Source organism: Charadrius vociferus, unplaced genomic scaffold (genome assembly GCF_000708025.1).
Source record: "Charadrius vociferus isolate BGI_N301 unplaced genomic scaffold, ASM70802v2 scaffold7, whole genome shotgun sequence".
NCBI classification, from domain to species: domain Eukaryota; kingdom Metazoa; phylum Chordata; class Aves; order Charadriiformes; family Charadriidae; genus Charadrius; species Charadrius vociferus.
In genome coordinates, this window is record NW_009649308.1 from 6818281 (window position 1) to 6842037 (window position 23757).

Here is a 23757-nt window from a genome sequence, read left to right on the forward strand (position 1 = left end):
GCACCTACTCTAGCAAGAGGTTTACACCCTCTGGCAACTTCCCTTTTCGTTGTTGAATATTCTGAATAATTGCATATATAAACCATACACATTAATTATTTGTTATTTGTATTCTCACATTTAATTATATAGTGTGGATGTAACTTTGGAAATAATGATGTATGATGTTTTAAATTACTATTGCTTATTTCCATTATGTATTTACTTGATAGAATCAGGGAAAATGATATTATTTCATATATATTCAGAAACAATATTTTTTCTAAAAAAAGGTGAAAAAATATTCCTACATAAATTATTCCCAAAGTCTTAAATTTTTAACGTCAAATGATATAATAGTCAAGCCATCACAAGAAGGTAAATTACACTTCTTTTGCCCTATGTTGAAATGTTTGGGATTGTAACTGCAACATTTCAGAGGACAGAAACAAAATAGTATTCCAGAAGTGTATCACTTTTCAATACAAATATAAATATAAATTAACCTCTGAAGAAGACATTGATAGCTTTCATTTGCAGTAAGTCAGTCAGAAATGGAGCAATTTCCAGCAAGTGTTTTCATTAGGCTCAGCTGAAGTTAGAAGAATCTTGATGATGGGTTCTGGATGACACAGGACATATTCAGTATATTAAAGAACTAATTCTCCTATTACAAAATTAGTTCGTATTACATATAACTTTACATATTTTCAATCTTATCCTAATATCCTCCAGAACTTTAGATTTGTTGAGTTAAGCAGGGTGTACTTGCGTGAAGAAGGTGCATTTCTCTCCGATACTTCATTTCATACACAAGCCTGGGAAAACTGAAGTTTCCTGGCAGTGGCCAGTGCTGCAGGTGGGAACCTGAGTGTTCATTTATAGGAACAAATCTGTAATGAACTTGATAGCATCATGGTTCATTACAAAATTCATTGCAGGAAAAGTTTAAAAAATAAATAATAACTGGGAAAATAAACTAAGCTGATTCTTTTCAAAGGCACAAGTGAAATTTTGCCAGTCTTGCATTCTGAGAGATCAGAAACACTTGAAAAAAAAATTGTGTTAAAATTATTTACATAGTAAAAACTGGTGCTCTGAATTAATATCATGTTTTCTAAGTAAAATGTAAACACTAATTAAGGAAAAGATGACAACTGAGGATTCCATTCACGTTCTTTCACAGTTATTTGCCAGAAGTTCACTTGAAAATATACAGAATTTGCAACACAAGTTTATTTTGCTTCAGTTAACAAATCTGCAGTGTCATAGTACTTTGAAATCTCTGTATGGAGGGCTGTGCATCAGCCTTACTTCCAGTAAAAAGCATAATCTAAAAAGGCCTATTTTTAAATTTAAGAAAAAGTACACTGATTTTATGGCAACTGTAAAAAACATCCTACTGGAAATAAATGTTGATTTTCAAGAGCTTTGGAGACTATAAATAAAAGTGGTAATAAATTGTCCTTCTTACAATGCTTCAGAAATAGAAGAATGATCATAAGAGACTGTAAAATAACTTATAATTTAATTTTCTCAAAAATGTATTTGACTTTTTTTTAATGTCTTTCATCATGTATGGATTGCTTATGTTTGTCTCTGTTTTTAGGGAAGACTGTCGTAGAAATGCAACATTTATGTTTTACTTGATGTAGAGCAGCTTAAAAGGAGCAGCCTATTCAGCAGAAAAAAACCCCGAAATATAGCAGATAGCCCAAATGGACATATTTTACTGAGTGAATGTCGGTGACAATTGGGATTTTAAATACTCCCACTGGGTATCTACATCTATTCTACATAACTGTTTCTCCATCTTACGTTCACTTAACTGAGGTGACAGAGACAGGTAACTATCTGTGAATACCCAGTGTGGAATGGGAGATGTGTTGCAGCTCTCAAACATTGCGCATACTGACCTTCAGTCATTAACTGGTCCTAATCCAAGGGGGTTTTGTGAGCAGAAAACTATAATCTATATTAGCAGGAAAAAAGCATCCATCTTTTCTAATGATCACTGCAAGTCATCTGAAAGTTTTAACTTTTGATGAGAGACTGGGTTCAGGAATCCCGGGGATTTTAACCTCTGAGTACATAAACCACAGTGCATCTAGCTCAAGCTGGGTAAATAGTGCTGAGGCCAGGCAGGAAGAAGATAAATACAAAATAGAGTTTGAGTTATATAGTACGTACTGCTCTGGTTGGATGTTTAAGAGAACTGACTAGATTTACCAAAATCAGTATGTTTACCTCTAGAACAAGGGTTTCTCGCATATTTCCGTAATCTAATGCTATTTAAAATGTTTTGAATTTAAACAGGTTTTTAATGCTTCTATCAAACAACAGCAAAAAGATCCACTTCAAAACTGTTGAAACAAAACACTGCCTTTGTGAAATAAAATGTTTAATTTTAAAGGGAAATTTGATGTTTTGCATTCTTTCCCCTCCCGTTTTGATTGAAACAATTAACAAATTTATCATGGATTTGTGCATATTTTCAGTTCCTCTACAGGGTTTGGGGTTTTTTTGTAAGTTCAACAGTAGTTGAACCTACCTTTTCTAGCTCTATATAACTCAACTTTAATGCAAGCCAACCAACCCAAGCTGTAAGACTAGGTCATCCTGCAAGGGCTGCTCAAATCCGTGACTCCTTTACTTAGGCAACCAGCTTGGATGACATCAGGGCTGACCATAACATTTTGAGACAAAGACAATCAAAATAAATGTCACTGAGTGGCTATTACTTGATACTACATAGCCACCTGACGCAAAATTCAGTTTTGACTTAGGCAAGTGTTTCTTTTTTCTTTGTTTAAACATTCATTATTGGGGTTTAGAAAAGGATATAGGAAAAATTTTAATAACAGGAAAAATAGTATCTTTTAATTATTGATCTAAACTACCATAAACTAAATGATAAATAATCCAGAAATGCTAATTTAAACCTTTCACTTCTATGCAGACTGCACTGCAATGAATAAGTAACAGACTAGCCTCCACAGAGCAATATACTCGATCACAAATCTTGAGCTGTATTTCCTCCCTTATTTTTAATCCAAAATGTGATTCCAAAAAGATATTATTAACTTATAACACCTTAGTCATTTTCAAGCTCCAGGCACTTAAGGTGCTGAATTTTAGATTGCTTTTTTATACTCTGCCTGTGCCTAGCTTCCTTACTGTATGTTAAGTTATTAAAGCTGTCTGCTCCAATTTCCCCTCTGCTTAGGAAGATATGACAGAAAGATGAAAAAGACTACCTTTAATCTTGAAAAGCTAAACATACCATAAAAAATGAAACAGTGGAAACTATAAGGAAACAGTGGAAACTAATAGGGCCTTACCAAGGTAGTTTGCATCGTGTGGTCACTGAAAATATGCTGAAATAAGAGCATGTGATATAACACAAGTCTGGCTCCGTTTCTTTAGAAATACGACAACTGCTATTCCTCATATTTTGAGCTTCCATTAGAAATGTCTAATACAAAAGAAATTCCATGAAATTAATCCCATTATATCTTGTTTGTAAAAACAAAATGAAAGGTTATTCGGTATAGTAAGAGCACCAATTTTTAAATTTTCCTTTCTACTTAAATGAAAAATGTTAACTTTGGGAGACAAGATTTCAAAATACCAATTAATGACTAAAAATTAAGTCTGAATCCATCCCCATTCTCATAGCTTTCAACGCTTGAATTGAACTGTATCCTGGCAATAATTTTTTGTGTAATTCTTGCTGTCTTGGAAACATAAGGAAGTATCGGGTATGTATCTATGACTCTAAAGTACTAGAGGATATACTTCTACTTATAGGTGGAATTCAAGATTACAATATGTAATCTTAGCAACTGTTCACAGTAGATGGCACAATTTAGAAGAAAAAAAATGAAAACAGTATTTGCATATATCTATCCAACTAAGAGCCATCAGGTGCAATTATGTTTCACTTGTTCCACATTACTTCTATCTAACATATAATAAATTTCTTCAGATAAATTTCAGCAGGGGAAAAAAAGGATTTCGTCACAAACTCATCTGAGGAGACTACTATGAACTTTTATGGTTATGTACAGCCACAGGAGACTAGTTTCCAGCCACTTCGATACAAGTGGCATTTGTCCCACCACAGGCCAATAACAGTACTACACATCTTAAGTCCTTTTGCTTAACCAGGAAATTGCAAATAGGAAACCATGAAAGCAAACTTCCAAGCCATCAGTTGGTACATACCTAACAGGCTGATTTTGTTCACTCATAGTACTTCAGAAGAAATATTCTGAGCCATTAATAACACCAAAGGTAAATAAAATTTATTATTTCAGAACAGAAAAAAATGCACTGAAAAGGCTCATTAAACCAAACACTAAATGAGCTGACATGCCAGCCTGTATCAGCTTGAAGAGGTTCCACAAGGAAACGGTCCAAAGCCCAGGTAGTGGAGTCCCATTCTGTTCGATTGGTATCATGGAGTCAGGCCTCATGTCCGTAAGCGCAGCATCAGTCTAACACCACACGCTGTGATATACTGAGCTGCACTCCCAACAAGTGTACCACGGCGAAGGTAAGCACTGAGTTCCTCTTAAAGCTTAAAAAGTAGTTTAATGGTTTTTCCTCGGAGCATTTGTCATTAATGGTTAACTGAGCCTGTCCCCCTGTGGCTGCTCAGCGAAGCCTTTGAAAGCCACGATGGCAGCAGGTCGCTTTAGGCCAAGGAGAATCTCTTGCCGTTTCTGGAGCGCTGGTGACAGGAGCACAGCTGATTTTATGTGAGATATTTGCATTCCTTTTATGCTAACAGCTTACTTTTTAATGTAAGGGAAAGCAAAACATTGCAAGACAGAATAATAAAGCCACATTTTCCTACATGAGGGACTACAGTTAATTACTTCTCCAAAGAAGTGAAAACAGTGGTACCTCAGATACCTCTGTAAAACAAGAGAAGGTAAGCGATAATGTGAAACAAGTGGCTATTTCAAATATACTTATTTTACCTGTCCACTGGTGGTAAACTTACTATGTAATTGGTGGGGTGTTTTGTCTGACTGAGAAGATTATTAGGTAACATCTCAGTGAAACAGTTCTCCTATATTGATAATAAGGGGGAGGGGGAGTTTTGGTTAGTAAACTTGTAAAATTTTCCTGCAAGCTGTCTTTGACCCTACATCAGTGCTGACAGCAATATGTTCCAGAATTTTCTCTCAAGTAACATGGAACAATCAAGACAAATTATCTTTCTGCACTGCACAAGCAAAAGTGAAGATGTCAGCTCCTGTTTGTATCCCACAAGCAGCTCATCTGGAAGACCTGATAGAAGGAATTTCGTTTTAATTACTAAGAGAGAAATGCTAATACGAATATGCTGTAATTGCATAGGATAAAAATCTACCCATCCCATGCTGTACAATGATATATACAGTGTGCTCTCAGTGTCAGCTTAAAAGGCAAATGACTCTAATAAAGACTAATTTGGTGTCCATGTCATATAAAGGACAACGTACAGCAGGAGGAGGAGCAAAAAAGAGCACAGTAATCAATGTGATTACATATACATCTGGTTTGCATTCATCCTTTTTTTCTGCCTTATAATGCATCGACTTGCTGATGCCGTCTTCCTATGCTACACCCCATTTCAGAAAAATAATACAAACAGTAAGAAGAATAATCAAGGAATTTAACTCGCAGACAAGTACAAACCCTTGCCATGCAAAAAGAGAAAGAAACTGATTAAATCCATATATCGATAAAATAGGAGTTTATTAAGTGTTCAGGCAGCAGGTTTTTGAAGCAGCAGAGAAATTAGATGGCTGTATGTTCCTCTAATTGAGGTATGCTAAAAACTCCAGACTTCTTTCATAATACCCGACATTCAGTATTGTTTCTAGAGTAATTTTAGTAGAAAAAGAGATAAATGTGCTACAAACGGGAAACGTATCTAGTCTCAGTGTTTCCATTTCAGTTTGTCTGGTTTGCTGATGGTTAGTTGCATGTTATTTGTGTTGACTTGAAGGAGTTATTCTTGCAAAGAACTCTAATAACAGGTATCTCCTTACCTACTGGGATCAAAACTCCCAATGTTGGTTTGAATTTCTCGTGCGAACACACCTACCTCTCTAGATACGTAGTGAATGAAATGCCTGATGAAATAAGATCCAAATCACACCTAAATACCAACAGAAGTCAAACAGCAAGCTTAGCTGTGTCTTATGCACTGGTTTCTAGTAAAACAGCCCAAAGCAAGGCTGGATATTTTCCGGTCAGATGTAATAACCAGAATTGCATTATTTTGTTATTTTAGTGTTTTGAAAATGTAAGTAGGACAATAGGGAATGAACACAACCTCTGCCTTCATAAAGTTCTCCAAATCCCACTTATGAAAGAGTAAATTTTCACATAGTAAAATCCATCAGTCAGACTGTGTAAATGTCAACAATTCATTAGCTCTTGTATACTGTTCTTGTATACTGCTCTTGTAAGGATTTTACATCCATCCTCTGCTGAGCATTCAGTGGACGTATACATGGTAAAATAAATACACAGTAAAAAGGAAAAATTCAAATTTCTCAATGTTAGGTAACACAAATTTGGTGGAACTTGCAAGGAATGGAATGTGGAAACAACTGAACTGTCACGATCATGAGCATATGATAAAAATGTACAATGTGCGGATAGATGAAAAGAGAAAAGAAAAGCAAATATTGACCTTATCAGAAATGATTCTGAGGTGGAGTGACATATTACCACCAGCAAAGCAGTCATGGATTTGCAATAACAACAAACAAAAAAAATCACTTATATCAATGGAAAAATAATAGACCAAAGACAAATAGAATTTTTAGTCTTGTTTTTATATAGCTTGTCTATTCATTTTCAGTGTCACCTGATGACTTTCCGATCTCTGTGACATGGCATTCAGTATTTTGTAGAGCATGCCTGAATTTGGGCGAGCATGTTATGCATAAAATGTTCTAAGACAACTATGGAAACACATTTCTGTTCCCTGTACTTAAATTCTTTTGGAAATGGAATCTCTCCACAGTGTTCTCCATTAGAGAAACGCCAATGGAAGAGCTTCAGAAAACCTTAAGAAACACCTCTGTGTTATAGCAATGTCCTTCTTGCGGTTTCTTAAGATTTTTGGAAGATGTCAGCCTGATGAATGTAAGGACTTTCTTCGCAAGAGGTCTACGTATGGAGAGTTTATTACCAGAGAAAAGCAGACACAGAAATTATGGCCAACAGTGATTTTCATCAACACATCTTGAAAGATGTTCTCACTTTGCACTAATAGACAGCAACAACTACACAGAAATAAAGGCAAGAATCCAACCATGACAAGCAGCAGCAGAATTTCTGTGTAAATCATAAAACAAAGTTTGAAATCTGCGAAGTGATTAAAAAAAATAAAATTGTTTGCTATGTGACAGAGGTGCATGTATCATATGAACACTGTTTTAAGTATGCAGAAGGAAAAACAGTAGCACTGGAAAGGAAAAGAACATGATGACGAGAATACAATTTCTATCTATGCAATACATTTTCACTGTCTCTTTCAACTAGTCTTTTGTCATCCTGCAGAAGCAAGCCATAATCTACAGATGGATGATGCAGCTGTGCATATTTGGCTCAAAGGTGTGTCAGCTCGTATTTGTTAGCAAGTCAGCCAGCAGGCACATGTCGCAGAAGCACAGGATGGGATCAATACAGACGTCTGTTAAAAAGAGCAAGTCAGTCTCTGGGTGGGCAACTGTGCCTCTGTACAGCTCAGTGTATGCAGTGTGCCTATGGTAACTACGCTCTGTGCACTGCTGGTTTACTGTCTTACCAGGGTTGCTCTAAGAGTTAACGTGCCTATATCCCAATTTTTAGAAATAATTCAGACCCCATGTTTACATTAAGACTGGGTTCACTGAAACTCTAGGACAGTAGAACAAGGTAAGAGAAAACAGTTCTTCTGGATGATTTCCCTTCAGCAAAGATATCAGACTTTTCTTTTCAAAAATTATTTACAACTAAATAGTTTTAATCCATCATCTATGTAAAATATTAAATCATGTTTCAGCTTTTAGTTGTCCTGGTTACGTGAATGTAATTGCAGAAATCAGAATAAAAAGCAAAAAAAGAATAACCCAACTGGAGAGTTTACTGGTTTAGGATGTGGGAAATATTTATGTGATCATTTCTATAGCACCAAAGACCAACAAAGGAATATATTTGATTCTTTCTAGATATTTTCATTATGTATTTCAGCTCCAAATATTTGAAAATTGTGATGACTTGACTTTAATTTTTCATTCTCTGATATTTCAAAATTACATCACTTTTCAATATAAACTATTTTTGCACATTTGACCACTTCCTGCAGTAGTGAATATAAAAATTTTTTTCTTTGTGAGCTTGTGGAGGCAGGGGGGGATGATCCTCACTTCCCCCCAACCCCCATTCCACTGGCTTAATCATACTGCTCCACAATTATGAAATTTAATATTGTCTTAGGGTTATTTTTCACTATGTATGGTAGCTAATAATGTTTTGAAATTATGTTTTTCCACAGAGATTGTTGTCCTCATTTACATAAAGATGACAGCTCTTCTCATCTTCCTTGAAAGACTCATTCATCTTAAATCTCACTCCTGGGGTCACCAACTGAGAATCTCATGTTTGATTTTGATTTTAAACAGTAATTTCATGATTGCAAAATTTGGGGAAAATTTGAATATGCAAACCTACATTTAGCCAAAACATCAAGGAACATTCAAGTATTCAGACTGAATATGTTTGAATAACAGTTCTGAGTCAAAGGCCATCTCATAGCTTTTAAGATCAAATTCATTATTTTTGATTTCTTACAGTACAAAATATTTTATCTACATATAAATGAATATGAACCCCACATCAGAAAAATATGGTCTGGATTTAGTTGTTTGGCCTAAGACTATTTTTGCAGTTAAATTACAAAGCAGTATTTATTTTACAGAAGAGATGTATAGATATCAGAGCCCACACTTTACTGGATTCCTTATCAGATCATCATGTATATGTATTTCCTGTATGCTACATCCCCCACACCCCTTCAATTCTCATCTACCCTTCTTCAGTATATTTCTTGATACACGTGTTGCATCTAGACTTCTCATTTGTTCTTCAAAACATAATTGCAGAACTGAGAAAAAGAAATAAAAAATAATAGCAAAGCTCCATATGCAGCAATTCAATGCCTAGCAACCTGTGATAGACTGAAGGAAAAAATCACAAATTATCTGCAAGAGGCAGTTGGAACAAGGGCTTGGGGTAAACAGATACACAAACAACATGTCAGCCATGATAAAGAGTGTAAATTTGAACAGATGTCACTTCCAGAGCAGCAGCAGGCAGATTAAACAGAATTGGCTTTGGATGAAATCCAAGGAAGAGCAAGAAAATACGATGCTTTCGCCCTGAGCTCTTACAAAAATCTAGTCTCCAGAACCTCTTTCTTTAGCAATCATAATTGCGCAGGGCTAAAAATAGGAAAAGACTTTAAGAAAGCCAGTTTAAAATAAATACATTTATTACACATACATATTGTTCTGCAAATACTTCATTTTCAGGCAAAAAGAAGAAAAAAAACCTATCTGCTATGAAAAACAATGTCAAATAAGTAGGCTTCAAGTTATAATAATTTATGGTAGTACAGATTTCATCAACATGCTACTGGTTCTTAATGAATGTAGGCCAAGCCTGTGAACCATAAAATAATGTTTCAACTCTCCAAGTGAAGTAATAGTCATTACCAATTTTTGCTCTACCTGTTGTTGCTTGAATAATTCTGGTTACTAGTGTTTTGCGCGTGTATATTTTAAAATACCATTTCTTCTTACTTGCCTTTATCAGTTTATCATATATGAAGTACACCAACAGAAAAAGAGAGAATACACAATAACTGAAAACGTGAGTCAAGGAATAACAGACGTATCTATTTGGATTTCCCCTAAAAACTTTCTAAATAAACTTTACTCTCTAATTCTGTTCAGCTACATCATTATTATACTTTGCAAATCCTTAAAGACCAATCAATTACATCTATGTATGCAGCACCAAAATTCGTGTGTTGGTTTTTGTTTTGGTTTGTGTTTTTTTCCAGGACTGCAATGTCTGCTTGGCTTTGAATACCAAACAATGAAACAAAACTATATTCCAGTTGCCATGAGTTTAATGAAGACATCACCAGAACAGTTCTCATGTATTCCCTTCAAAATCAAACAATTTTTCTATTAATTGCAACTCACAACACTAGCAGAAATAACTGCCAATAAATTGTCATCTGTCCATGTTTGCACACTCTAGAATTAAGAAAATGATATCTAAAACCCATTAATAAGCCTGAATTAATCCATCATCATGATTTCCATTACTAACTTTAACTGTTAGACGCAAATAAAGGAGGAAAACAAAATTCTGAGAAGTTGTAAAATAAAGAAATAAACCACAGAAGTAGAATATCAAACCAACTGAATTTTCAATTATTATCACTGAAATTAACTCCACCATATGAGTCAGGATTACGCCTTTGGTTCCTTAAAGTGACCTGCTTTCAGTATGGCCCACAGAACAGCATTACTATTTTCATGAAAACAAAATGAATGACAAGTTATTATTTCTCAAATTAATTAATATCAGCTTTCCTAGTTAACGCTAAGCTCCACGTGGAAGAGATAAAAATCACACACTTTGTTTAATATGCACACCAGATGCCATTTCCACACACCTGAATAGAGTTGTCATATTTGTAAGTCAGTATTTCAAGCTGAAATGTTGCAGGGTTTTTCTAAGTCAATAATACAAGCCTACAAAATTAAAATGCACTACTTGTGTCAAACACAACAAAATCATTGTTTGTTTATTTTTAAGGTGATAATAAAAAAGATTAATGATACTGCTGGATAATGAAACAATCTGCCACAAGGCAAGCTGCAGAATACAGAGTGAAGCTCTAGCAACAATCCTAAGAAAAACTTCAGCTTTCTCCCAAACACATTAAGAAGTCCCTTTTATTACCAGGTGACATTTTTGCATTTAAAAGAGAGTTGATTTTCATGGGATGCTTAAAGGTCAAACAGTTAATCTACCTCTGTAAGGAGAGCATTTTCCTCTGAAGAGATTTCTAGAGGACATCAAATCAATAAGACTCATCAGACTCAACAAGAATAAAACGCTTCACTGTTCTCAAGGCAAAAGCTTATACCAGTCCCAAAGAAACTGGATCCAGCTCATGAAAAAAATTCAGACATCATGCAGCATTAAAAAGTAGCAACTTTTATAGTTGAACACAGATGTAAAAGATTTTTATGTCAATAATTCAGAAGAAAAGTCTTATTTAGTGTGGAACCTGGAAAAGTATTCGTTTCGTCATATGTATTCACTATGCCTTTTCATTTCTAGGTGGTAAAAAAAATAAGTGAGGAACAAGTTGAACTTACCACAGTATGTTATAGTGGAATTTTCACTAGTGTGTTCTTCAGCTCTCAAGTGATGTGATACAAACCCCACCACGTTTCTGCTGGAGGTGAGAGAGGCAAAAAGGGAACCCCAATGAGAAAAGGACAGATCTAGCTGTATACTCTATCTCTGTTCAGTGTATTCAACACAATAAACACATTTCTTATCTTACTAGGGAAACTGCCACTTGCCCTGCATACAGTGGCTTAAGAAGTTCACTGGGCGCACTTCAAATGAAAGTAAAATACTGAATTCTGCACACAAGAGACAAGTAATTTCAAAACGGTGCTTGGGTTTGAAAGTCATTGGGCTGAAAGAAGGCTACTTGTGAGCGTACTGTTTTAGAATGGGATTCAAAAGAATTGGTCTTGCGTTCCTAACTCTCACACAACCTTGTACAAGAACTTTTTGTATCAGTTACCCATTTATAACGTGAGGTTAGTAATACCCTTTTTTAGTCTTTTCCATAGACAAGGAACTCTTCAAGATATCGACTGGGTCAAGATAGGAACTGCATATGTAAATATATACACGTGTATAAAAGAAAACTCATCTTAATAACCCAATCTGACTTAAAGCTGCCAGGCATCTCTATAGCACAAACAGAAGCACTGCAAAAAAATAAAAATGAAAGGTTTTTCAGAACTCAGGTTATGACCTTCATTATATGTGCAAAACTCTTATGTGCTTGAAAGGAAGGGAGGGTTGAGAATTACACAGGAGTCTTCTATGAGGAGTGCTGTTTAGTATCTTTCTACATGTACAGAATAGCACTGTTTAGGACAGTTTTGCTTCTGAAGGAAACAGAAAAAAGAAAACAGGAAAACAGACTGAAAGAATGAAAAAGTTAGAGAAAGGTAAGAGAGAAAGTGAGAACGAAATAAAAATCCAGTGAAATACAGAACTAAAAGACTGCATTATACAGACAGCACTAGAGTATAATTATTTGTTGGAAAATAATTATTCAAGTCATGGCAAAACAATACAGTTGCTTGGTCTGTATTGTGCCTGGAGGAATTCACCTTGACAGTGACATCGTGAGTTCTGAGTTTTATATTGAAGTTGTGGTACATGCATTTTTAATTTTCAGTCTCTTTCCAGCTAATCTAGGATAAATCTCAGTCATTACTCTGCCTAGCTTGCTTTCAACTCCAGGAATAAAAAATCCATAGTGTATAGGCTTTGATGCTTTTTGTTTATATGATAACTGTTTTTAATTACCATTTTGTTTGCCAGGTCTCTTCAATGAAATTTAAAATGCAATTATTTTCCACTCAAATACACACTAATTTGAACGACTTCTATTTTGATGTAATTAAGGTAAAACTAATCATTATATATAAAACATTTTCAACATTTTCTGACAAAATATTATTATTTATTTTTGAATTCTCATTTCATTCATCATTCATTTTGAAACCATTTCCAGAGCTTTTATTGCATCTAATGAGTGATTTTACAGTTATTAGATGTAAATTTATTAGAAGAATATTTCCTAAACAAACCTATATTTCCAATTATTTTAAACTACCTGGAGTAGGTATTTTTTACCCCTCTCCTAATTAATGTCTTTTGCTTCTATACACAGTCATCTTTGTCTTAAACTTCCACTTAAATAAATTAAGGCTCCTTTGGAGAAGAAACAAAACTCCAGATCCAGGTCAGAGAGAGAACACAGATTGGAGAAAAATTGTATTTACCTTTCTACTTCCTCCCCACACATCCACCCATCAACATACATACAATTACATTCAAGTGACTGCACTGCACCTCAGTCCTGCTGCAGAATAAGCGCCAAAGCAGTTACCAGGTTTACAAGTATCTGAAACCTAAGCTAACAAAGGACTGCAAAAAAGGCATGGAAGAAAGATACTCCCAACTTCCAGATATTTGGAGAGAGGCAAGTTTTTAATGACCTTGTTCATGTGACCTATGTGACCTTGTTAACAAAGGAAGAGTGAATACATGGTGTTTAATAGAATTCAGCGCAGTAACAAAAGTCCATCATGCACACAATACAGTCCTTTAATTCTAAAATCTTCCAGAAAATGATTTTTCACTATTATCAACTTACTTGCATTCTAACCTGTCTTCCCCACAAATGCATTTTGCACGGTGAAGACTAAAAGTTCATACCACAAAACCCACCTTCTCGTCTAAGTTTAGTCAAGAGAGGTATTCCAACCCTATCCTTTGAGCATTCTAAGATCCACCTTTTGGAAAAATTAGAGCGCTAAAATTTGTGACTGAAAGCACGCGTGGATTTAGACTAAATCAAGCTGACACAGCCTTTTCCCTTTTCTCATATTTTGAACAGTCCAGTCCAGGGTGAGATTACAGGTGCAGGTCCACAACAATGTAAGTAAATCTAAATTTTGGGCGCTCTCGGTCCTCCCTTCTTCTCCACTCCTCATCCTCTCTCGGTTATGTGCTTTTTTCTCAGTAAGCTTCCTGCACTGGTTCACCACCGGATCACTAAGAGGGGTTGAAGCTGTTCTTCCCTCCTGCTTACCTACACTGTAGGTTCCTCCTGCCTCCCTTTCAGCCAGCACTAGCAATCATGAGGCCAGCGGATGAGCCAGACAGAGGAGCAGATTCAGCTGAAAATCCCATTAAAATATCCCGAACTCCAGATCAGTTTTTAGCCATTCCATCTTGTGAAGAAATGGGTACGCATAATGAAACAATATCATCTAAAAGCGTAACACTAAAATAGCAAAAAACCCATCGCTTTTAAACACCAGAAATCATGAAATATTAAATTGTAACAGGATCCTCATTATGTAAATATATGTCTTTGCAGGCTCACAAAGAAAGTCAAAACAAACTTCTCAGTTAATGGACTCTTCGGTGAATACCTAGACATAAATCATTAGGCTTTGTGAGCAATGCAATATAACCAATATCAAGTCATCCTTTCTTGTCAGGAAGTTAATAGGTATTAATAGTCCGCTGTTCAGTGAAATTTTACTGATGGAAAAGAGACGGTACAAGGGCTAATACACCTCTGATTACAGTATTTTTCCTAATGAAAGTAGTAGAGAAAATCCACAACATAAAAGTTTACATGTTCTGTAAGAGGAAACTTGGGTAGAGTAATATAGGGCTAACGCAGACATTTCCTTTTGAATATACAACAAATAGGGACAGAGACTATTGGATGAAAGGAAAGAGAAGCAGAATGAAAGTATACCATGGTTTCCGTGGTGGCTTATTCCCATAATGAAAAAAAAAAGCTAAATTAGCTACATCATCTGAAATGGAAACTGTTGAACAAATGTTTTGATCGGGCTTCCCAGAGAACACAGTAGTCTCCTTAAAATCATTAGTGCCCTAGAATTGTAAGCTAAAATGTTAAAGTCATATACTGGGGGGAGTATATTCTCCTGCTTCCTTATGATCAAACACTCATAGAGCAGTTATGTCTAAAAAACTGGTCTTATTTACTTGAAATTTTACTAAATCAACTGCTCGATTTTAGCTAACTAAAGACTACTTCTAAGAGGGCATACCTGCAGCTAAATGAATCAATAAGACTCTACTCTACAGCACAGGTTCTTTCCATCTGATTGCACAATTTCGTTGCACTAAAATTTCCTGGCATTTTGGAGGCCCTTTCTGCACTATCACATAATCTAGCACAGCCCAGTCCTGGAACCTGCCCAGGCGCAGTGCTGCAGGCAGAGCCCATGCAGCCCATAAAGCAGGGGCACACTGGTAATGCCTTGCTGCTGATGCCAGCTAGCAGAGGACACGTGATGGTAAGAGCAGTTCCTGCGAGAGCTGCCTCCGTTTTGACCTGCCAAAAGCCACAACAGCAGCTGTACAGCCTATAGGGTCACCCTCTTAAAGGCCACCTGGCTGCTGTGGGTACAGCAGAGCAGCACATCCTGGCTTACGTCCCTCTGCCCCCAGCTTCTCCAGGTCAGTCCCAGCATGAAGAGAGTTGGACCACTCTCGGTCTAATGAAATACAGAACAAGCTGGGAAACAGTGATGCAAAACAGGTAAGTAATCTGGCGCAAGTGCCTTCCCCTTCATCTGCTTTGGTTGTGATGTTTGGGGCTCAAATATTCTCTCATTTATATTTACATAGGGCTTACACCGTAGAAAGAAAAAAGCAACATCAGATGTTTGAGATTTTTAATACTAGCAATAATTTACAAAACTATCAGAGATGAGACATGAGTTGCACATTATTAAGAAAAGAATGAGGTCTCAGCCAACAAAGCCTCAAGGTCAGAACTCTTCCAACAGGGGGTTTAAGTTATGCTCATTACAGAGCAGGGGGGATCAACATATTATGGGAATTCCATATACAGTTTTGGATTATAAAGACTTAGTACAGAGTATAGATATTTTTCAGAAGGGTATATGTGACTTGCTAAGAGAAAAAAAGGGGGTAGCTCAATCATATCATGCATTTTCATGGGGCAAATTTAATAATTCTTTAAACCTATTGGCTGACCAAACACTGAACTGGATATAGCCAAGGTATACCGAGACTTTCCCATCTTGCTGACTAGTCAGCCAGTGGACAACTGAAAGCAAGCTTTAAAAGGTCATACTCTCAGAGATAATCTACCATAGATCATAAAGTTGATTCCCAGACCCAAAAGGCAATAAGCGTGACATGCGCTGTAAAATCTAAATCTGTTCATACTCTAATTTCAAGAGGAAATTGAGGAAACCTTTTTCTGGTGCAGGAAAACATCTTTTTACCTGGTACAGAAAAATCATAGAAGTCCTTCCAATGGACGAAGAAAGGCCAATACACATAAACATTCATATTTAAAGCAGTAAATTATAACAGAAGAATAATGCTTACAGTAGGATTTCATTCTGACCTAATTTAGAAATTAGGCTATTCACATGGCATCAGTGGAGTTGCCCAAAGACTGCAATCTGAATGTTTACCTTCACCTTTTTTACAGTTTAAAATCGCACGTGCCATGGCCTGCATTCAGCCTCAAAGACAACTTCAGTAAGGAGAGAGAAAACTGCCTTTTTGTTGGATGAGATAAGGCATATCTGATTGAACAACAAACCTTGCTCTGACAGCCCAAAAGCCTCTTCTATTATTTCTATAGCATCATAATTTTTGTCATTTTCATATCGAGAGCAGGTATAGTTAAAAGTATGTGCATGCAACACAAAGAGGACATGGAATGAAAATTCTGTTCCTATGGCCCAAAAGGAGTCCTGCAGCAGATGAGATTCAAGCATTTCCTGAGTAATCCATTACACTCAAAACCACAAAACACAAAAAAAACTTTATAGGTTTCATGCAAGGAACCTTAAAAACATTTTGACAATGTTATTTTTCTTCCAAATTTTCACGCACAAATTAATATCAAATACATTTCAGCTATCACCCCCTCCAAAACCTCACAGCAATAATTTTAGTGTGCTCACTTAAGATGTTTCTTCAAGTTTTAAAGGTCATCAGCGTTTAAGAGGTATATTCTACATTTAAAAAGTTCCCTCGAGTTTTAGGGTTATTACTAGATCTCATTATATTTTTCATATAAGAGTACATCTCTTAAAGTTTACATTAAATTTTAAATGACTAGAATTTTGAAAGGTCAAATAAATAATGAGGTATCTCACTGCAACAGGAAATATATTCACTATTTTGCCACAAGGTTTTCTAATTCAGTTACTTCTGGAAGAAAATCTTTGCTGTATTGACTTGTTGCACTAAATTCTCATCCTGCTTATCGTTACAGAATATACGGTATAAAACCATGTTAGACAGAAGCATAACAAAATCTGTAGTGATGCTTTAGCCATGATAACCTCTTCTCAGAAAAGAAAATGTGCTTAAATATTTAAGACTAGCACTCACCACCAACAGAATGAGTCCTAAAGCATCATATAGTCCCTTTATTTTTGCTTGCTAATTGGTGACAACAGGGGAGACTGAAGTCCAAGTTCCCTGCCTAAGATTGTAGAGGATAGTAAGTTTTTCTGTGTAGGACCACATTGCCCAGAAATTGATACTATCCTCATTTAAAAGGTACCAGTTTCTCTTGCCAGCATCCTCCTCTTCCCCAGCCACTGCTGACACACCAGGTACACTAACACACAACTAGTGCTCCAGTCTACCGGTGATAGGTAGGAAACCAACTGAACCAGAAAAGCCACTTAATTTTTTGATCCAGACAAGTAGCACAGCATCACAGTGTTTCATATTCATTGGTTGGATTCCTTCTTCACTATATTGTTGTCATGGTTTGGGCCAGAATGGCCACTCCTATCAGCCAATAACATTTTAAAATTTGTTATGCACTTTATAATTGGTTAGTAACTTTACTAACTGAAGAATACACTTGAGAGGAATTTGTTATCAGCAGCATCTGTTTAGTTTTGTGCATTAAGCCATATCACTTTAGAAGCTATCTGAATTACTCCTAGGTTGCACGATGTCATCATTGCAGAATACCTTTTTGTACCAAGTATGTCAGACCACAAACAAATGGTCAGGTCTAGACATCTGTTAGTCTTTTGTTAATTTGACTCTCTTGAGGAAATCAACCTTTCCCAGGTACAGGTTCATTTCTCATATACAATGAGAGAGCTGAGTCTCCCATTTCACATGCTCACATAGCGTTGCCTTAGTTGGGCGCGCTATAGTCTAAAGCTCAGAGCCTCTATTACTATTCTAAGGTGAATCCCTGAGTAGCCCAACATTAGGATGCTATGAGTAGGTGACAGAATGCTTTGACACTGAGGTCTAATAACTTAAATCAACCTCAGAGAAGCCCTCATCCCAAATGATTTATGTAAGAACAAATGGATGTCTGACTATCTGCAGTAGGGACTTGGAACTTCACTCTCTCACTCCCCAGTCCTGGAGTTAGCAGGTTGAGTATTCTGCGGAAAGAGTTTCTCAGACTTCCTTGTGAGCTGCTCTATTACTTTGGAGAAGTAATCTGAATTCACATTTTAGTAATTCTAGATTACAAACTTGATATTTTCTGTTCTGTGGAAGCTTCATTTTAAAAAAAAAAATTCTCCTCAGTCCCATCTGAATACTCTAATCACTGGCCTAATTACATAGTCTGAGGACCTCTCTGTCTTTTTTTGTAATGCCTTTTTTTTTTTTTTTAAACCTTCTCCAGAAGCACCTCCCTGCACAATTGAATCAGCACCTCTTTCAATACTTATTTCTGAGAAAGTACTCCTTTGAATATTTTTATATACATATATATAAGTCCAGGAAAAATTGCCTTGTGATTAACAAAATCTCCATGAGATAACTGCTCTTACTTATGAAGTATCATAACCAAAATATTAACGTGGTTCTTAACTGAACATCCAGAGAGAGATTTGAACAGTAGAAACTAGAGTAAAATCCAAACCTAAACCTTTTCTAAGTTTGTGGTTGTTTGGCATGAAAGGCAGAGCCCTTCAGTCAGAATTTCCAATTCAAACTTTTAAGAGTGTTAAGATATCCTGAACTTGGCAGTCTCATAAGCCAAACACACATTACCTTTTACTATCTATTACTTTTAGTACACAGTTTTACATTTTTATACTTTCAATGTAGCTGTATAAACAGTTTAACTTTCATAAAACTTTCTACTTGCTAAAGCTCTCTGTTAGATTTAATGCAGAATAACATATATTTAATTCAGCTTTATGTTCTATTTTCATTTTTTGAATAATTCTCCACAGGAAAATTCTTTTATGTTTTGTTTCTTTGCTGTAATTGTGTAGAAGAACCTTGAGGCAAATTAGAAATGTAATAATCAATAACTGAGTTTTATTAAGAGACAGAATTTAGATAGACATGCAAACTGAACATTAATGTACTGATTTACTCTGCTACTCAACTCTCTACATAAGAATTATTCAGAAAGATGCTGAGTGAGACTAAAAAGTTTGTATTGGTGAACAACAGTTTTTCTAATTTGACAGTATTTGTAACTGTTTTCATTTTTGTTGACTTAGCTACAATATTCCAGAGATGACGCTTTCAACCAATTCAGTAAGATTTTCTATGGTCACAAGACTGGCTATCCAAAAATCTTATCAACTTCTGAAAAGCAACAATACTTACGTGAATGACCAATATGCTGCCACTAAATTATTTCTGGGATAATGCAGAAGGAAGAGGAGGAGAGAGATCCAGGAAGAAAAATAAAAACCAAAACCAAAACCCACACCTCTGGTTTTCTACATAGCTTACGTTAGAGAATTTGGAAGCAGAAAAATATAATCTAATTACTTAAGTGACTGAGCAGAAATAAGAGGTAGCGAAACAATTTTGGTGTCGTCATAAGTATGATAAATATACTTAAATATTTTGGTCTAATTAGCTTGAAAAAGAAGAATAACACAACTGAAGGCTTGATCTCTGCTCTTGTGAACTTACTACAGTACAGCCTAGATGCATGAAGAGGGCCTCGACAAGGTCGTATGAAGCTAAAAATCCCACACTTGTAACAGAGCATAGCAACTTGCACTGTGAGGTACTGGTCAAGGCTCAGTCTTAAACCAGCACCACGTTGTGCCTCCAACATAGCATGAAGAGTCCGCAGAAGAGGTACCAGACCGCTGATGACATCAGATGACCTGAACTGATGTGAGGACATGAGGAAGAGGAGGAAATGCAGAGAAAGGCTCTTTCAGCCAGGGGACTGCACAGCCATAGCCATACTGGCTTCCAGAAGTCTTGCTGAGTCTTTTCCATCCCTCCAGCCTCTCCAGAACCTGCTCTGCCACTACTATAAAACTTTGCCTATGAATCATTCTGTTTTGTTGAGGCTACCCTCCTACACCTAGACAGTACTATAGTAATTTCACAACAGCAAAGAGCTGAGCCTTCAATCAGGCTATCACTCACCAACATAACACATTTAATCACAGGAAAGTTAAAAGAAAATATGCAAAGAGGTACTGCCTTTCCTCCTCTTTCAAGTCTCAAAAAAACATGAACAAACTGTCTCACACTATGCCAGACCTGTCTAAATAGATCTGTATCTCTGGAAGAAAAGGGCTGATGCAAAATAGGAAAGACATAAATGGAAATAGACAAATAATGCCCCAGAGAATGTTGATTTTATTTTATAACTGAGGTGATCAAACATTTCCAAGAAATTCAATCAAAAGAAAGGTGTGGCTTCAGCTAACATTTCTTTGACCTTTAAGAGTTTGTGATTAACAAATACCTCATTAAAAAGTAAAATCAATACCTGAACACTTAAGAGGAGTTTCTAGGCGATCATATTTTAAAGTAATGTATTATAAACCAGTGTTAAATGCATGCTATAGATCTTTCTTCCCATTCAAACCATAGAAAATTTTCTTTTCATTCATTTCACAGGTCAGTCTTTTCACATCATCACTATGCCAGATAAGATGGTAGCCACAAAAATAACAGCCCATTCTATCTAGATAGGGGTGAAATAAGAAAGTTTCAAGAAAGACCACGTAATTATTTTCTCAGTAAGATCTCCGAGTGCCATTTCTTTCTGCTGTTGTTCCATTTGAGTTAGTTTACCTACTTAACATCATTTTATCAAGCAAACACATCCATTCAAGTGCAATCACTGTGAATATTTCAAATACTTTGTTTTAACTGAGGAAAACCATTACACTCAATCTTAGCACAGCTCTTGAAGTAGAGTCACTGGATGGAGGGGTAGAGCTATCTGAAGTTATCTTGTTTGATATATACTAAGGTTAACATTTTAACTGAATTTTCATAACAAATTCTAGGATATATTGAACAGTTCCATTAGGTAACCATAAGGAAATGCCATTTTTTCTGTGAGCTTTTGAATCTATTACCTGAATATAAGAATCATTCATTGCTTATCTCTATTTCCTTTATATGTTTTTCATAAATGATGTTTCATTCCATCTTCAGTGTTCCATCTTTAAGGCACTGTTATGGTATACAATCTGCTGCATTCAATTCATTTTGTCCAATTTTTCACTTCCAGCCTAGAAAATTCAAAGCCAGAGCTCTGACACATCAGTCACACAATCAGCTAAATTAGGCTACTCCAGTTGGTTTAACTGGCAACTTTCAAGCCCACAAAACAAAACAGCAAGGTTTTAATGGTTTAAAGCCTCCAAAGTGGATCGTAATACAAAATGTATTGCTCATCAGCTGGCATAGAAGGCAAGGAATGCCATATGCTTTCAGTTTCATTTGTGTTGTTTATCTTTAATACTAAACCCTAATGCAATACACTTTCTATTACTCTGCCATGTCAATCTTTTTTATGTGTAAGGGGGTCAGGAAAACAAGACAATATTGGTTTCAATTGTCACAAGCCAATACAGGCTCTACTAACTCCAGGGCAGCTGAGGGCTATGAAGTACTAAATTATGGGGGGTTTATGCATGAATTAGAAAGCATATAGTTAACAATACAGTCAGAATACTTGTTTGGATGGCTAGGTATATGCTTGAAGTTAATGTTTAGACAAATTTGAAAAGAAACAAGTAACAGCTCAAAAATATGCATTAAAACCCCAAGTTTTAAAGCACTGATGCAATAGTTGAGTCCTACATATGTAACTACAGGTTAACTAGCAGGTGGAGGAGGAAGTTTCCCGCTAGGGAGCACTGGGTTTAGGAGAATACTTTTTCACTTACAATAGGGGAGGAATGACAGTGCCCTGCTGACACGTGCTCCCCAAATTGCAAAGCAAGAAGTCAGTACTTCTGAAAAGCCAGATTCCATCTGATCCTACTCAAAGGTTTCCATACCCCTACTGGGTCGCTGGTGCTTTCTTTAATCATGCTCAATACATGCACCAGTGTGGCAAAAGGCAGCAATGAGCATTTCTGAGATTAAATTTTAAAAGGCAAAATATTTCATTCCAACCACATTATGGATTAATAACACCATTCTCATCTTTGAAGTCAACAAAGATGAAGACAGAAACACATCCAGGTAACTTTCTGAGGTTCTCTTTGCCTTTAAATTATCCTTTCAGTCACAACCTTTTTCTTCTTTATAAGTAAGATGGTAGAGGTTATTTCTTGATGAAAAGATGTTTTCATAAGTAGGTATGGTAGTCACCTTACAGAAGGTGTTACATTGCTGCTGATTTTGAAGCACTATTCTTGATTCTATTGCAATCTCTTTTAGTCCTCTGTCTTTCTCTGGACCTGAACTACCCATTGTGAACAATAAAGATGCTGCAATATGACATGATAAGAGCTTACAGAAGGCAGTTTGCCAGCTGGCCACTGTCCTGAAAACTCTCTGGGAGAACGACAGAAGGCAGCAAGCTGAATTGCTAAAAAGAATCATGGGGAAAGACAGAAAATGCAGCTTAATAGAGATGCTGTAGAAACTAAAGCAGGAAACAGAATGAATTGGATAAATTTGATGATCGCTGGGGAAATGGTCAGCTAAAACTGCACTCAAACTTCAGACTTAAGAAATTCACCTTGAATCAAGAAAACAACAATTGTCTGGTAAGGAAATTGGAAGAGATTGTTGACCATATCAAGTTCTGTGCGTTTGGATGATGGAAAACTGGCAGATACGCAGCTGAATTAGGAGAAAGAGTTTAAAAGTAAAGCAGATTTTGCTGAAGAGAAGCATATTAATTATCTTCTAGAGAAAATTAAGTCCCTGCAGTCTTAAAGCACTTTGAACACAGTTTCACTGGGATAAGGTCAGAGAAACAACTGCTTTGTTCTCAGTTAAAACATAAAATAAAACTAAGCAAACAAAAAAACCCCTACAAAACAAACAAAAAAATCCCCAGAAAAACCCCAGGGAACCATGTATTTCCTAAATTGTCTCTTTCATTTTAGAAAAAGCAATTAGAAAAAAAAAATTAAAATGCAATTAAAATACAAATCCCAACCCTCTTTTATCTATCTGTGAAGTATTCATCAAATCAACAATTCTATTTGTCAAGCATTGCCTAATATTTACTAAATAAAAAGACGACCAAAATTTAAAGTTTCTTCTCGGTAAGGGGACACATCTGCAGACAAAGATGACTTTGAAAGAACTTGCTAGAGGTGTTTCAGGGAGTTAGAGCCTCCTAGTAAAAAATCTTTGCTTTGATGATTTTAAATAGAACACTGGTCTTAATCTAGGAGCTCATGACACAGCATTTCCTGCAGGTTTTACAATCCTCTCTACTGCTAGCTTTAAGACCATTACCTAGGAAAGATTTCACTACATGTAAATGTGCTAACACATAGATTAAAGTTTAATTAACCAGATTAATGTTTTTCAGTGTCATCCTTGCAGGGACAGCCTATATAATTGTAGATAAAAATATTTATATAATTTTAAACTTAAATTTAAAATAGTGCAGCA